At 33.8% G+C, this 14,864-nt stretch overlaps 1 long non-coding RNA gene across 1 annotated transcript in view; it reads right to left on the bottom strand.

Annotated features, from left to right (window-relative positions):
- The window catches only part of LOC145670563 (uncharacterized), a 51,314-nt gene extending 37,711 nt beyond the window's left edge, over nucleotides 1-13,603 (bottom strand). The window contains exon 1 of the long non-coding RNA XR_014128335.1: nucleotides 13,539-13,603. This is a non-coding gene — a long non-coding RNA (uncharacterized LOC145670563). The remainder of the gene's footprint in view (nucleotides 1-13,538) is intronic.
- Between the last annotated feature and the right edge of the window lie 1,261 nt (nucleotides 13,604-14,864).

The following is a 14,864-nucleotide window of genomic DNA, read 5'->3' as shown; positions in this document are numbered from 1 at the left end:
AATAACAAATACTTCTGTTGACCAATTAGGTGTATATCCTTTCTCAAATAACCCTTTCGACTTACTTATACGAACATGATCACCTAACTTGTATTTGGGCTTAACACGCTTATATTCTTTTTGATACACTTTCTCCAATATTGTTTGCTCATTCTTCTTATTAACTTCTATAGGCTTTAAACCAATTGTTCTATGAATTTGATGATTGTACTCTTTAACTAGTGTTGGTAATATCTCTATCCATTTGTAATTCCCTTGTGTTGTGAACCTTTTCCACATGTTCTGTTTAAGTGTTCGATTAAATCTCTCAACAACAGAAGCTTTCTTACCACTATAGGTTGAGTAGTGATTAATCTTATTTTCCTCCATCAACTTCTTAAACTCTTTATTGTAAAACTCTTTACCTTGATCAGTTTGTAAGTTGCTAGGTTTTCTCGTTCTTAATATGGATTCGAATGCTTCTGTAACATTCTTCCCACTCTTATCTTTAACAGGAACAGCAAACGCATATTTCGAGAACACATCTATAATCGTTAGCAAATACTTATAACCTTTATTTAATTTGGAAACACCTTTTAATACTCCACTATCCATTTCTACAAGATCAGCTTGCGAAAGATCATCGATACCTTTTATAACTACACTTAATCTGTCAAAGTTTTTTCTAGATGGTTTGTGAATTTCTTCTATAATGTCTTCTCTAACACCTTTACCTTCTTCTAGTCAATCAGGCTTTTTAACGAATTGAGTTTTAGTAACACCACATACGGAACAAATACCTTTCTTTAGATATCTTCCATTCTTTGTTTGTTCAATTCTAATAGTATCTTTCTTCGTATCTGTTGATTTCTTACACTCAACACAATACATCCTGTTTATTATATAGAAAATCAATAACTATCGCTGTTTAATATTATGCTATCAACATTCTCACCATCATCATCACTATCTTCATCTTCTCTTTCTACATGCATAAGAAGCAATAGTAATTTACCATGTTTAAGATCAGAACCTTTAGATGGTCTAACTGCTAGATTATCATTTGTATTAAAGTGCAATGGAAAAGTTTCAACTAGAGAATCATTTAAATATATATCTATATAATACGTATTGTAAGATGATTCTATATGCATTAACCTACCTTTATAAAGAAATTTGTATGTGATAGATAGATTATGTATTAAAAAGAACGGAGTTTCAACATTTTCTGATATCAATCGACTATGAAGCTCTATAACATAACTCCGTTTGATGAAGTTAAGCTCTTCTTTCAACATAGCAATATCTTTTCTCACAACTGTATTATCTGATGTCATTTTAACATTACCAAAGATATCCATATTTATTATATAGCAAACGTCTTTAGGAAAGCTCTCTTTCTATGTACATTACAACAAACAATAATTGTCCTTCTTCCATAGCAGAATTTTTATTTGGTTTAATCGTAATTATATCGTTCTTCTTAAAGTCAAAAGGTATCTCTTTAATCAAAGTATCACCCAAATATATATCTAGAAAGTATTTATCCAAACTTAAGTCCATGTGCATTATTTTCCCATTATAGAGAAATTTGTAACCGTTAGAGAGATTAAATATTCTAAAGATTGGCTCCTTAACGTATTTAACTTTTAATCGATATAGTAGAGGCATGGTTTCTTTTTGCATAACCAGTTTAGTAGTATCCATCCTAATCTTTTCAATATCTTCTTTCTTGACGTATGTGTCTTGTAACGTTTCTAATGCATCTTCAAATCGTTTTCTATCGTTCTCTAATTGGGCTTCTATTGATCTAAGTTGACTTACGCTAACCAGATCATTTAAATTCTCCAACAATTTTAATTTTTCTTCACTAATATCAACATCACCTTTTCTATCTTTAACATTACCAAATATATCCATACTCATTTATTATACAGAAAATGCCCATCCTAATTTTTCAAAACATTTCTTTAACATCTCTATTTGTCTAAGTGAGTGTTTAAAATCAATATCAACATGAACATCGTGCTTTTTCAATAGATGGTACAATACACATTTTAAGTTAATAAACAATACTCTTTTCGGATACAGCTACCTAAAGACCTCGTGTAAGTTTTCGAAGTCGTTTATAAGTGTTTCTTCCATATGCCGTAAGTTTAATGGTTTTTGATCGGTAAGGTGATAGTGTATTAAATAGACATCATCATAATATTTTGTGTATTTGTTTTTCTTCAGTACTTCTAGAACATCTTTTGTTGATATTAAATCTCTTGGTATATCTCTAAGTTCATCATTTAACACCTTGAGCACCTCTTTGGGAATAATTCTATCCTGTAAAGCTTGCAAACGAGATAACTGCAACTTAAATCTTTTTATAGTATCATACCATGGTTTTCTTATACAAGCAGCTTTCGTTTCTTCACAAGTACTGTAAACCCAACCTCTCTCTACAGAACAATCATCACAAATGTAACTACTCATACCTTTTGTTAATGACTTACTACCACAATAACTGCATTGTAATGGTCTAGAGCTATAATTTGACAACAAGTCCTTTAAGGTAATTATTGGACGTAACTTTTCCAACTCTTCTCCCGTGTACAAAAATTTTGGTATTAACCTTTTCCATAGATCAATAACATTATATACGTTGTTTTTATCTTGTAAGTCTATCTCGCTAACATCCTGAAAATACTGATAAAAATTATAACTAACTAGTGGATCTAGTTCATCCTCATGCTTCTCAAAATAATCTAAAAATCTATTGTGTATAGCTTCCATATTTATCTTAAACAAAACTTTTATGGATACAAACCATAAAAGCGCTTAATCATTTTTAATCATATACATAACGTCGCTAAAAGAATACCCTTGATTTAGAAGATTTAAAACCTTAACAAAAAGATGACCACATATAACTGAGTTAAAGTCTTGTATTCGTTCGTCATTGTAAAGTAAGTTTTCGGTACCAAGATATTGTACCAGTTGTTTAGGAGGAACACCACCATAAGAATCGAACACGTACTTTATGTTGTTATCTTTCCAATAGCATATCCAATGAGTAACAATGTTTTCTGATTTATCAAGGTTAACTATACCACACTAATTTACATAAGGTTTTTGTGGAAGTTCATCACTCATAAATACACCTCTAAATCGTTTTATCTTTAATTCTTTAACAAACCTCTCTATATCGAAGTTGGTCAATGGTTTTAGTTTTTTGACTTCTTTAGTTTACCTGTCCCCTGCTTTTCTTCCATAGCCATATTGTGTCTTTTTTGTTCTTCAAGTTCTTGTTTATTCTTCTTAGCATCAAGTACAGTTTTAGTAATCGCTGCTGCACCACCTGCTAATGAGCCAACTGCTCCTAAAGCTGCTAGAATGGCTGGAATTGTAAAGATAAATCCGCCAATATGCTCTTTCTTAATCTTTTTCATTTGTGCAGTAGTTAAAGTTAAATCCATTCCTTTACCTTCTTTAATTTTCTTAGATTTATCGTTAAGTTGTTTCTTTGTTAATACATGATCAATATTTAGATCCTTTAGTTCGTTATAAGGAACACTAAACATACAACCTTTAATGGAACACATCTTCCTATTTATCTAAGAGAAAATCTTGGTTTGCAAAAGTACAGTTGTTGTTGCTCCACCAAAATCAATTAAGGAATCATTCTCATCTGTTATCCTTATCTCAAAATTATCAACCTTGTCTTTGGAAATAGGGAAAAATAATGGATAAGTAGGCTCGTAAATAATACTATGTTTGAACTCAGCATCTGTTTTGAATGAGGCAATAATTCCTGTTTCTCTATGTGTGTATTCTGTATCTTTAACAAACATGGCATCTGCTATATTACAGTGAACATTTATAGTATTAAACGGATGAAACTTTGGCAACTTACTTCCAATATGTGCTTTGTTCTTTTCTAAAACTTCAAAAACATTAAACCCGAGGACAGTGCCTATACTCCCAATTGTAACATCATTACTATCAGTTTCAATTTTAACTCTATTTCTTAAATGATCTTCTGATAATGTTATGTTGATGGATTGAGATTTTAAATATTCATTAAGACTGTTTAAGCTGTATTGCCCTTCTGGTATAAAAACTTGTCTATCACCATATGAGAAACTGTTTTTTTGTGTTGTTATGTTTGGTGTCAGATATGTACTGTAAAACCCAACTAGTCCTATACTTAAATAGTTGTTCCTGTTGTCTAATTCGTAATGGAGATTCTTCTTTAAAACCGAAGTATCACTCGTTAGCTTAAATACCTTAGCCATTTATTATATAATAAATCAATGAGTTTGATTTACCTAGAGATATTCCAAGAGAGAAAGTAATCAAGTTAATAGAAGATGTCATTCGAAAGTTACAGTTTAGAGAAGAAAAAGAGAAAACTACGAATTGTTAAATATGCATACTACACTTTGATCACGTTGTCGGTTATTCTTTCTGCAACAACTGGGTTTATTAATATTTTTATACCTGTAACAATTTACTCAATATTAACAACGTCTCTTGCAGCTGGAAGTGCTATAATAACAGGTTTGTCTTCGAAGTTAAACATAAGCAAAAGAAAAGACGAGTATAAAACCATTGTCACTTGTATTAACTCATTTAAAGAACAGTTAGAGATGATAATAACATTGAATGGTGAAATGGATAGCGAATATATAAAAGATACGTTGCTTAAGATCAGAGAACAACTTAAAGATATAAGATCATAAAAGAGATGATTTTCTCTATTGTGGCGTTCAGGACTATGCTTGGTTCAATTGATGGAGGAGAGCCCAGAAACGCCATCCAAGATCATGTAGACGAAGATGATAAAACACAACTGTCACATATAAAGGGGGTTGTACAGGAAACGCTACCTGTCAATTCACAGCCTCATACAATCTTCATCAACGAATTTGGTCTGTATTCCTTAGTGTTATCATCAAAGAAGCCCAAAGCCAAAGAGTTTAAGAGATGGATAACAACCGAAGTGTTTTAACATCTACACAACAGCCATCGATTTTCCCGACGTCTGTAAAGAACGATTTTCTCTATAATAAATGAGTAAGAAAACTATTAATTGGGATGTACAAGAGATGATAAAAGAAACAACGGTTAAGAAAAGAAATGGAGAACTTATACCAGATGATATTCGTTGTCTTATCGTAGGTTCGTCGGGGTGTGGTGAAACGTTTTTGCTTTCTAACTTCTTATTACAGCCAGGTTGGTTAAACAATAATTACTTCTACATATATTCTAAAAGCATGAATCAGCCAAAGTATGAGCAGTTAAAAGATCGATTTGAGAAAGCAGAACTAAAGTTTAAGAAGCAGATAGCAACGTTCTTAAGCGGTAATGATTCTATTGTGCCTATTGATGAATGTGAAAAATACTCTGTTGTTGTGTTTGACGATTACATTTTGGAGAATCAAGATACTGTTAGAAATTACTTTACAAGAGGTAGGCATAGACATTTAGACTGTTTCTATCTTGCACAAACATATTCAAAAGTACCTAAACAGCTTATAAGAGATAACGTCAACTTCCTATGCATATTCAGACAGGATGATACTAATCTTAAACATGTGTATAATGAGTTTGTTGGAGGAGATATGTCTTATGATAAATTTAAAGAGATATGTTCAAAATGTTGGCAAGAAAATTATGGTTTCATAGTAATTGATATGACAAGGAAGGTAAACAATGGTAAGTATAGGAACAAGATAAAACACTTCTTGAACGTTTGAATAAGAGTCTATCGTTCTTCGTATTCATTAATAGGCTTGATGAACATGTTCATAAAGCTAATTGGTGTATGTGAGTTATTCTTTATCGCTGTCTTGGGCACTGTCTTCAACTTGATTAAGCTTGTCCTTGTGAACTTTAAGTATCTCCATCATTAGGTCCGACTCGCTCAATGTTGAACCAAGTGATAAGTGCATCTGTTTTGTTTTTATCTTGTCTTGTAAGCGCTCTTTAACCCTATTGAATAGATTGATTGAGTTGGGGTCTGTTACTTGCATTATGATTTCCATTTGTGGGTAACGTTTGCGCGCTAAGTCGAGTCTTGATTGTAAGTTTTGTTCTTGGACTCTAATGGCGTAGTATTCAAACTCAACGTTGCGTTGGTTTGTCTCGTCGTCTGAATCATCTCCATCTTTGTAGTTCTTCTTGATTAAAACAAACTTGTGTAACTTGAGCTCATTGTGTGTGTTGGGTACTATCTTGGGCTCTACGGCTTGGAGTAGGCTTTCGCGTTTAAACAAGTTGTGGCTTAATGTGTTGATCGTATCTGATTGGATTGCTAACATATTCTTGAAACTTGACACTAGCTGGAGAATGTTGTTTCGCTGATCTAGTTTGTATTGGCCTGTTCGTCTGATTGATGGTAGTACTTCGGTTGTTATCCATCTCTTAAACTGAGCTCATGTGGTTCGGATTCCACATTAATCAGTAGGTCCACGTCTCCTATAGCCTCGCTGCTGAACGGGACGTTAAACTCAAAATCAACTCAACTCAACCATCTGTTAAACTCTTTAGCTTTGGGTAGTTTTGACCGTAGAACCAGAGAGTAAAGCCCAGACTCATTGATGAAGATTGTATCTGGATGTGTTTTTGATAAGGGCGGTGAATTGCCGCCCTTAACTTCTGAATTTTTTTCTTATCTTCTTCGTCTACATGATCTTGAATAGCATCTCTTGGTCGTGAATACTCTAAAATTGTGGCAACGTCTTTGCCTTTGAACCATACATTGCCTTCTACATCTAATAGTGTTAATAACTCTTGATTATCAAGTTTAAATATCGACATATTTCAAAACGTTTCTAATGTCTCTTTTGTTGCTTCATTTTCAGCGTACACATACTTCCAACTCGAACAAAATAAAACACTTCTTAAACGTTTGACGTTTTTCACGTTTTTCGTTTTAACGTTTGACGTTTTTCACGTTTTTCGTTTTAATGTTTGACGTTTTTCACGTTTTTCGTTTTAACGTTTGACGTTTATTGACGTTTTTTCACGTTTATTGACGTTCTTTGACGCTTATTGACGCTTGTTCGTTTGCTATACAATAAATGGATGAGAAAGAAATTGATAAGAATATTAAGTTGAAGGAGTTCTTGATAAAGGGCTTCAAATCTTGGAAGAAAGAAAGAGCAGGTATATACGATAAATTTAAGACACAAGAGCAACCTGTAATTGATGCTATTCAAAACTTGGGAAGTGAGATCAAAGAAGTAGCAGAACAAAATAAAAACCTAATAACTGAACTTGTTCCAGTTGCACATAAGACGGCTTCAATAGATCCCAGTCTACTAGAAACACCTAAAAAGATAACTTATGATAGTTCTCCAAGTAGTAGTGATACGCCTATAACGGGAGAAATAAAACAAATGAGAAAACAAATTAAAGACAAAATGGAAGGAGTAGAACCTTTAACAACAGCACAGTCATTTGGTAAGATTGCAACGAAATATTATAGTAAAAGAAATGATACTGTGTTTGGAATAAGAACTGTAGAAGAAGATGGAAAAATAATAAACAAGATAGGAAATTTGGAAGTTAAAGTGAATGGCGATGATTTGATAATTAATGGTAAAACTTATAAAGGAACAGAAGGTCTATGGGAATTGTTAACGACGAATACTAATAAAACCATCGAAGATTATGACGATGATGATTTTGAACAGTACAAGGAAATAATAATAGACTCAGATGCTGCCTTCCAAAAATATAATCGAGATAAAAAGGTAGCATCTAGTAGAGGTTCAAAGTACATTAATATTATCAAGCCTATCTTGGATAATAATATTAAACCAACTTTACCCCCAACTCCTAAAAAGAACACGACACCTAAAAGGACTGGTGAAGGAATTAAACAATATACAGAGATGTCTAAAGAATATATATGGATGGATGATGTGAGAAAGCTTATAGATAGATTAATAGTTATAGATGGAGAAGAAAGGGCTGGTAATCATAACGTTTACAATGAGAAAGTAGGTATAGTGAGTATGATTAATAATAAGCTTTCACAGTTTATTCCTAATGATCCAAAAGGTATAGGTTATTTGATTAAGATCTTAAATACATTACCATTACGATTCTGGAATGATGAGAAGCTTGGGAAAGGATTAGTAAATGATTTGATTAATAAGCTCCCATTTGAATTACATATTCCAGGTTTTAGATTTTGCGGGCCTGGGACTAAGCTTCAAGAAAGGTTAGAGAGAGGTGATGAAGGTATTAACCCATTAGATGAGGCTTGTAAAGAACACGATATATACTACAAAGACAATAAAGATACAGAGTCAAGACATATTGCAGATAAGGAACTAGAAACTAAAGCATGGAAAAGAGCATTTAGTAGTGATGCACCAATTGGTGAACGATTAGCTGCTTTTGGGGTTGGTACTGCTATGAATGCTAAGGTTAAGTTGGGATGGGGATTATAAGTTTTTGATTGTTATTATGTATGAGTCTTTTATGGGTATATCCCATCAAAGCGTTGTTTCAAGATTTTCTTTATAATAAATGGATAGTGTTGAGAGTTATGAGTTACAGAGTTTTAAAGCTAACGCAAGAACATTTAATAATTTGAATGAAGCTAACAAAGATATTGAGTTCGATTTCAACGTGGGTGATGGGTTCGTACATCCACACAAAGCAGATTGTCATATGACTTTTGAAGTTGTTGGTGCATCAGTTGGAGGAACATTTGGCGCAAACGATACTATAAAACTTGTAGATAACTTCTTCCCATTCTTCTTTTCTCAAATTGAGGTTAGAAAGCATGGAGTTGTTATAGATAAGATTGAGCTACCAGGAATAACATCTACAGCTGTCGGAACATTAAAGATTTCCAAGCCAGAAGTTGAATATCTAAAACAAGCAGGATTTGAAACAGATGATAAACTTGGTCTAAGAAAGGACTTTAGTGTTTTGTATCCATTAAGATTAATTCCAGGCTTCTTAAGTGATTATAAAGAGGTTATGTGGAAAGGTGGATTGAGAATAACATTTACAAAAGCTAATAACAATAACGATGTCTTGTACAAATGGGCTGGATCAGGAGCAGCTCCTCATGATGGAAAAATAACAATAAAAAGTATGGAGATAAGAATGCCCATTGTTGAATACGAATCTAATTACGAAAACAAGTTAAAGTTGAATATTCTTAAAGAACCCAAAATCATGTTTTCATTCCATACTTATCAATGTGTTCAAAAGAATGTTGTAGGTTCTTTCTTAGAGTTTGATGTTACTACTCAATTTAATTCTAGACAATTTGATATGCCTGATTTCGTAGTTGTAATGTTCCAAACTGATAGAAGTGGTAAACAAACAGCAGATGCAAGTAAGTTTGATCATTGTAAGGTAAAGAATATCTATCTTAAGAATGGGAGGAATGAGGTATTTCCAAAAGAATCAAGAAACTTAGATATTGCTAACAAGGATTACTTTAAGATGTACGAAGATTATACTGCATTTAAGAGAATAACATGTGGCAACACCGAAATGTACTATGACCCTAAAGAGTTTATAGATAACAGGCCAATGTATGTGATTAATTGTAGTAAGAGGAAGAATGTATCGACAAATGAGAGAACAAACATAAAGATTGTTGTAGACTTTTCAGAAGCTGTGGCTGCTGATACTATATGTTATGCGATTTTAATTGGGCGAAAGAACTTTACATATGATCCCAAGAATGAGAAAGTAATAGAAGAGTTTTAGATAGTAATTTTCACTGTCCTTAACCTCGACTTACTTTAAGGGTATCGTAAAGATACCCTTGCATCCTCAAACCGTTTTCATTAACGATTGTTTTATGGAAGTTTTTCCATCAAACGAAATTGATAAAAAATGATTAAATATTTTTTGATGAAGATAAAAATTGAAGAGTGTTGATTTTCTATATAATAAATACGATGGCAAAACACGTTGATTTTTTAAACAAGCTTGGAAGTCTTGAACCAAAACAGGTTATTGGATTAAGAGAATTAGAATTAAATACAGAATATGAGATTGTGAAAATGGAAAAGATTAAAACTAAGTATGGAAAGAGCATTTCGGTCGAGTGTGAGAAGTTCAAGGTTTTTCTTCCACCTAGATTTACAAAACACATAACAGATAAAATGATTGATGAGATCGTTAAAGATGGAGCAAAAATCAAATACACTGGTCTAAAAGGTAATTATCCAACTGTTGAGTTCTGTATGTAAATCCAAAAATGAACGAAAATGAACTAAAATATTTCGTCACAAGTAAAAAATGGAGTGTTTAGAAATGGATCCTCAGAAAAAGTTCATTCTTACTAATAATTTCAATGTAATTGTGAAAAATGTGCAAACTGAAGTTCAAGTGGTTTTTGATATTAACGGCTGTCTATTCAGCTTGAATTACGATCAGTGGACAGAGTTTAAGAAGTCATTGTTTCCTATAGAGAACGAGTTAACAGAAGATTCCATTATCAGTATCCGAACTTGTAATTTTAAGTATGTTCTAAGTGTTTTATGGTGATAAAGCCATAAAACTGAGATCTTTAAACATACACAATGCATAAGGAGAAGCAGTACTTTTGAATGTCATTCGAATTTTAAATATCCATACATAAATAAGAGATTTATTTGTTTTTTGTAATTATATTCTTAGAGTTATGCAATTTATAAGACATTCGATAGATGGGAAATTTATTTGTCTATTGATTGTCGTTTGAATTTTGAAAATCGGTTAATAAACAACGGAGATATAACAAATTCGGAATAGTATCCTTAGAGGTATGCAACCCACAATACATTCAAAAGATGGCAAATTTATTTCTCTGTCGAATGTCGTTTGAATCTTGAAAATCGGTTAATATTCGGTGAAGTTACAGCGAATTTTTTTAAAAAAATTCAAAATTTTCGGGAATTTTTTGACGCTTTATTTTTGAGTTTTCGGAAAAATGTTATTCTTTAAAAAAGTCTTAGAATTTTGTGAAGATTATGCTAGTATTTTTTATTTTTCAAATATCTGAATTTTTATTTTTGCAGTGTATACCAACCATAGATGGCCATTTTCCATTGGGCTCGCTCGCGCTCGCGCTCACTTCTCTCAACTGAGCTCGCACTCACTCGGGCTCGCGCTCATCTCTCTGGACTGGGCTCGCGCTCACTCGCGCTCGCGCTCACTTCTCCTAACTGGGCTCGCACTCACTCGGGCTCGCGCTCATCTCTCTGGACTGGGCTCGCACTCACTCGGGCTCGCGCTCACTTCTCCTAACTGGGCTCGCGCTCACTTGAGCTCGCGATCACTTCTCCCAACTGGGCTCGCGCTCACTCGGGCTCGCGATCACTTCTCCCAACTGGGCTCGCGCTCATTCGCACTCGCGCTCATTTCTCTTAATTGGGCTCGCGCTCACTCGCGCTCGCGATCACTTCCCTCAACTGGGCTCGCGCTCACTCGGGCTCGCACTTACTTCTCTCGATTGGGTTCGCGCTCACTGGGGCTCGCGCTCACTAATCTCAAGTGGGCTCGCGCTCACTCGGGCTCGCGCTCAATTATTGAGCCCGAGCCCGGTTGAGCGTGAGTGGCGAGCTCACGAGCGTCGGGCTCGCGAGTTTGGACACCTATGATACAGATACGGACAATGACACGGAGAACCAGTCGTATTAACAAATGCTGAAACAAATCTTCAATTATGCGCTTATTCACCTAAAAATCACCTTCACTAACATGTCTGCTCACTAGGAGCGAATCCCCAGCGTGTACGTTAACATATACTTACGAGAGAATACCTATAACGACGAATGATGTACTCAGATTTTTAGTACAGTTTCAAAAGTTCATTTCCGTAAGCTGTAAAGGCAGTAATTGCTATGCTATCACAAATTGCTATCACAAATTAATTGCAACTTTTGAGTTGCATACACACAAACTACTAGGGAATGAAGAGCATGTACTAACAAAGAGTACACTGGAAAATGAAATAACATGTTATAACAAAAATTAAAATAAGATGATAATCGATACAAATGTAGAGGATGAATATGGCATGTCCGAACTTCGCCAAGTATGGTGGAAGAAGCTATTTGTTTACTTCTTCTTGACCAACCGCTAAGAACATTTATAAATCCATATGTGGCTTTGTTATACGCAATTAGTACATTCAAATTCACGAACGATGACGAACTGAAGGGTACGAAGGTACAGTTGCAAGTAACAACCATAGTCATAATAATATAGTTCAACTAAACAACGTTGAAAATAGTGGACAATCAGGTTTAAGTAGAAATGACCAAAACTGAATAGTTTGCATCGATCATTCCGAAGAAATTTGGAGTTATACTGAGCATAGTTTGGGGGGGAAGCGAGCATCCCCGGTGGATATACTTCAGCTGACTTCTTTGGGGGGGAAGAAAATGTGATTGAGGGGGAAATTCCCCCTCATCTCTCCCGGTAATTTGCACCCTATATATATATATAGATAGATAGATAGATAGATAGATAGATAGATAGATAGATAGATAGATAGATAGATAGATAGATAAATAAATAATTGGCTTGGGGCAATATAGTGCTAAGCCGCATTTGTAAAAACAAAATCTACCCGTTGCTGTTGACAAATTTGCAAAAATTGAGATTAGATGGCAGTAAATATCGTAAATGGTGTTCTTGCCTTCATTAATTTGTATTGTAGTGCAGTGATAAATTTCGTTGCACAATACGTATAAATGTGGCTTAAAGTTATATTACTCCAAGCCCTTCATATATATATATATATATGCAAGTTAGTTGGAAACCTGGGGCCCGTAAAATAGTGTTTCTAATCGAGTCCCACGTCTTGTAAGTCCATTAGGTTATCTTTTCTCTCTCACTTGAAGAAAGAAAACTAATTTTTTAACGGTGACTTCCCTCCGGAGCAGCCTCTACTTTTAATTATGTGTTTGCTGTTTGAAGGCATATTGTCCTGTTACAATACAGTAAATATGAACATTTCTTAATTTAAGTCAAATTTAAGAGTATTAAAACTGAATTTTTGAAATTGTGCGTTGATTATAGCCTGTAATTTGTTAAAACAACACCTATCAAAGAAAATTACAAGTTAATGAAAGGTCAAGCAAGATGTTTGTGAATATGAAACTTACATCATAATATCACTTTGAGTCAAGAAGTTATATATGATAAGCATAATGATAATGATAATGATAAGCATAATGTGGTTTTAGTTTTCGATTCATCTTTACATTTCTTTAAGTATATAAATGCCAGTTTTTAAATCGCATAACATAACGGAAAAAATAGTAGCTACATTATATAAAATGAGGTAATTTTACGAACTGCGTTAAAACAGGAAATACAATTATGTTAAAATATTGAGGTAGTTTGGAATCTCTTGCCTGTCAGATGTCAATTAACAGATTAATAATTTCCTTCTATAACAAGCAAGACTTTATTTTACATGAATTAAAGACCAAAATATAAATTCAGATTATGCTCTTTCGCAGGAGACCAATCCGACAAGCTTGGAGCCTTATATAAATGACAGCGAGATGGTACAAATGAAAAATACAACTTACGGTATAAATGTTAATTTTCGACCCATGTTGTGTAGATGCTGGTCGATTACTCGACGAGATGCTGCTTGGTTGCTCAGATGATCCTTGGTCCTCTCCCTTACCTTTTTATATTGTATAAATTTCGTCAGTCAGACCCTGAGGTTCTCCATAACAGCCTTGTTTGTTCACTTAATTACCTTTTACGCTGCGTGACTGCCGGAGAACCTCATTAGTCCACGATAAGTGTGACTGTTTATCCAAAATTCTTTTGTAACCTAATTTAAGTACACATACATTTTTTACATATAATTACTAGAAAACAATGCTAGTTATTTCACAACTTTTTTGATATATTCCTTTTTGCAATATGTTGAGCTTTTTTTTTTCTCAACTCATGTCATAGTTCCATTACAGTCCCCCACTGATGAGGAACTGTTCCTGAACATCACCGTAGTGTGTGTCACTCCTTTTTTTTCCCCTCAACTCATGTCATAGTTTCATTACACAACTGTAGTTGAAAAAAAAAAGAAGAAGTGACACACACTACGGTGATGTTCAGCAACAGTTCCTCATCAGTGGGGGACTGTATTGAAACTATGACATGAGTTGAAAAAAAAAAGTTAGCTCAACATATTGCAAAAAGGAATATATCAAAAAAGTTTAGTGAAATAACTAGCATTGTTTTCTAGTAATTATATGTAAAAAATGTATGTGTACTTAAATTAGGTTACAAAAGAATTTTTGAATAAACAGTCACACTTATCGTGGACTAATGAGGTTCTCCGGCAGTCACGTAGCGTAAAAAGTAATTAAGTGAACAAACAAGGCTGTTATGGAGAACCTCAGGGTCTGACTGACGAAATTTATACAATATAAAAAGGTAAGGGAGAGGACCAAGGATCATCTGAGCAACCAAGCAGCATCTCGTCGAGTAATCGACCAGCATCTACACAACATGGGTCGAAAATTAACATTTATACCGTAAGTTGTATTTTTCATTAGTACCAAAACGCTGTCATTTATATAAGGCTCCAAGCTTGTCGAATTGGTCTCCTGCGAAAGAGCATAATCTGAATTTATATTTTGGTCTTTAATTCATGTAAAATAAAGTCTTGCTTGTTATAGAAGGAAATTATTAATCTGTTAATTGACATCTGACAGGCAAGAGATCCCTAACTACCTTACTATTTAAACAATTATGTCAATTGACGAAGCTATCGTAAAATTTAGTATGTTTTGCGTTTTTTTTTTTCAATTAGTATACGATACCTCATTTGTCCGGAAGACGAGAATACATACCACTTAATCACATTAAATCAATATGAATATAAATGCCTGGTAACCCTT

The sequence above is a fragment of the Thermobia domestica genome, chromosome 14 (genome assembly GCF_964235325.1).
Source record: "Thermobia domestica chromosome 14, izTheDome1.hap1.1, whole genome shotgun sequence".
Taxonomy (NCBI): Eukaryota; Metazoa; Arthropoda; class Insecta; order Zygentoma; family Lepismatidae; genus Thermobia; species Thermobia domestica.
Note: the sequence above shows the minus strand (reverse complement) of the source record. Positions and strands in the feature narration are given on the sequence as shown.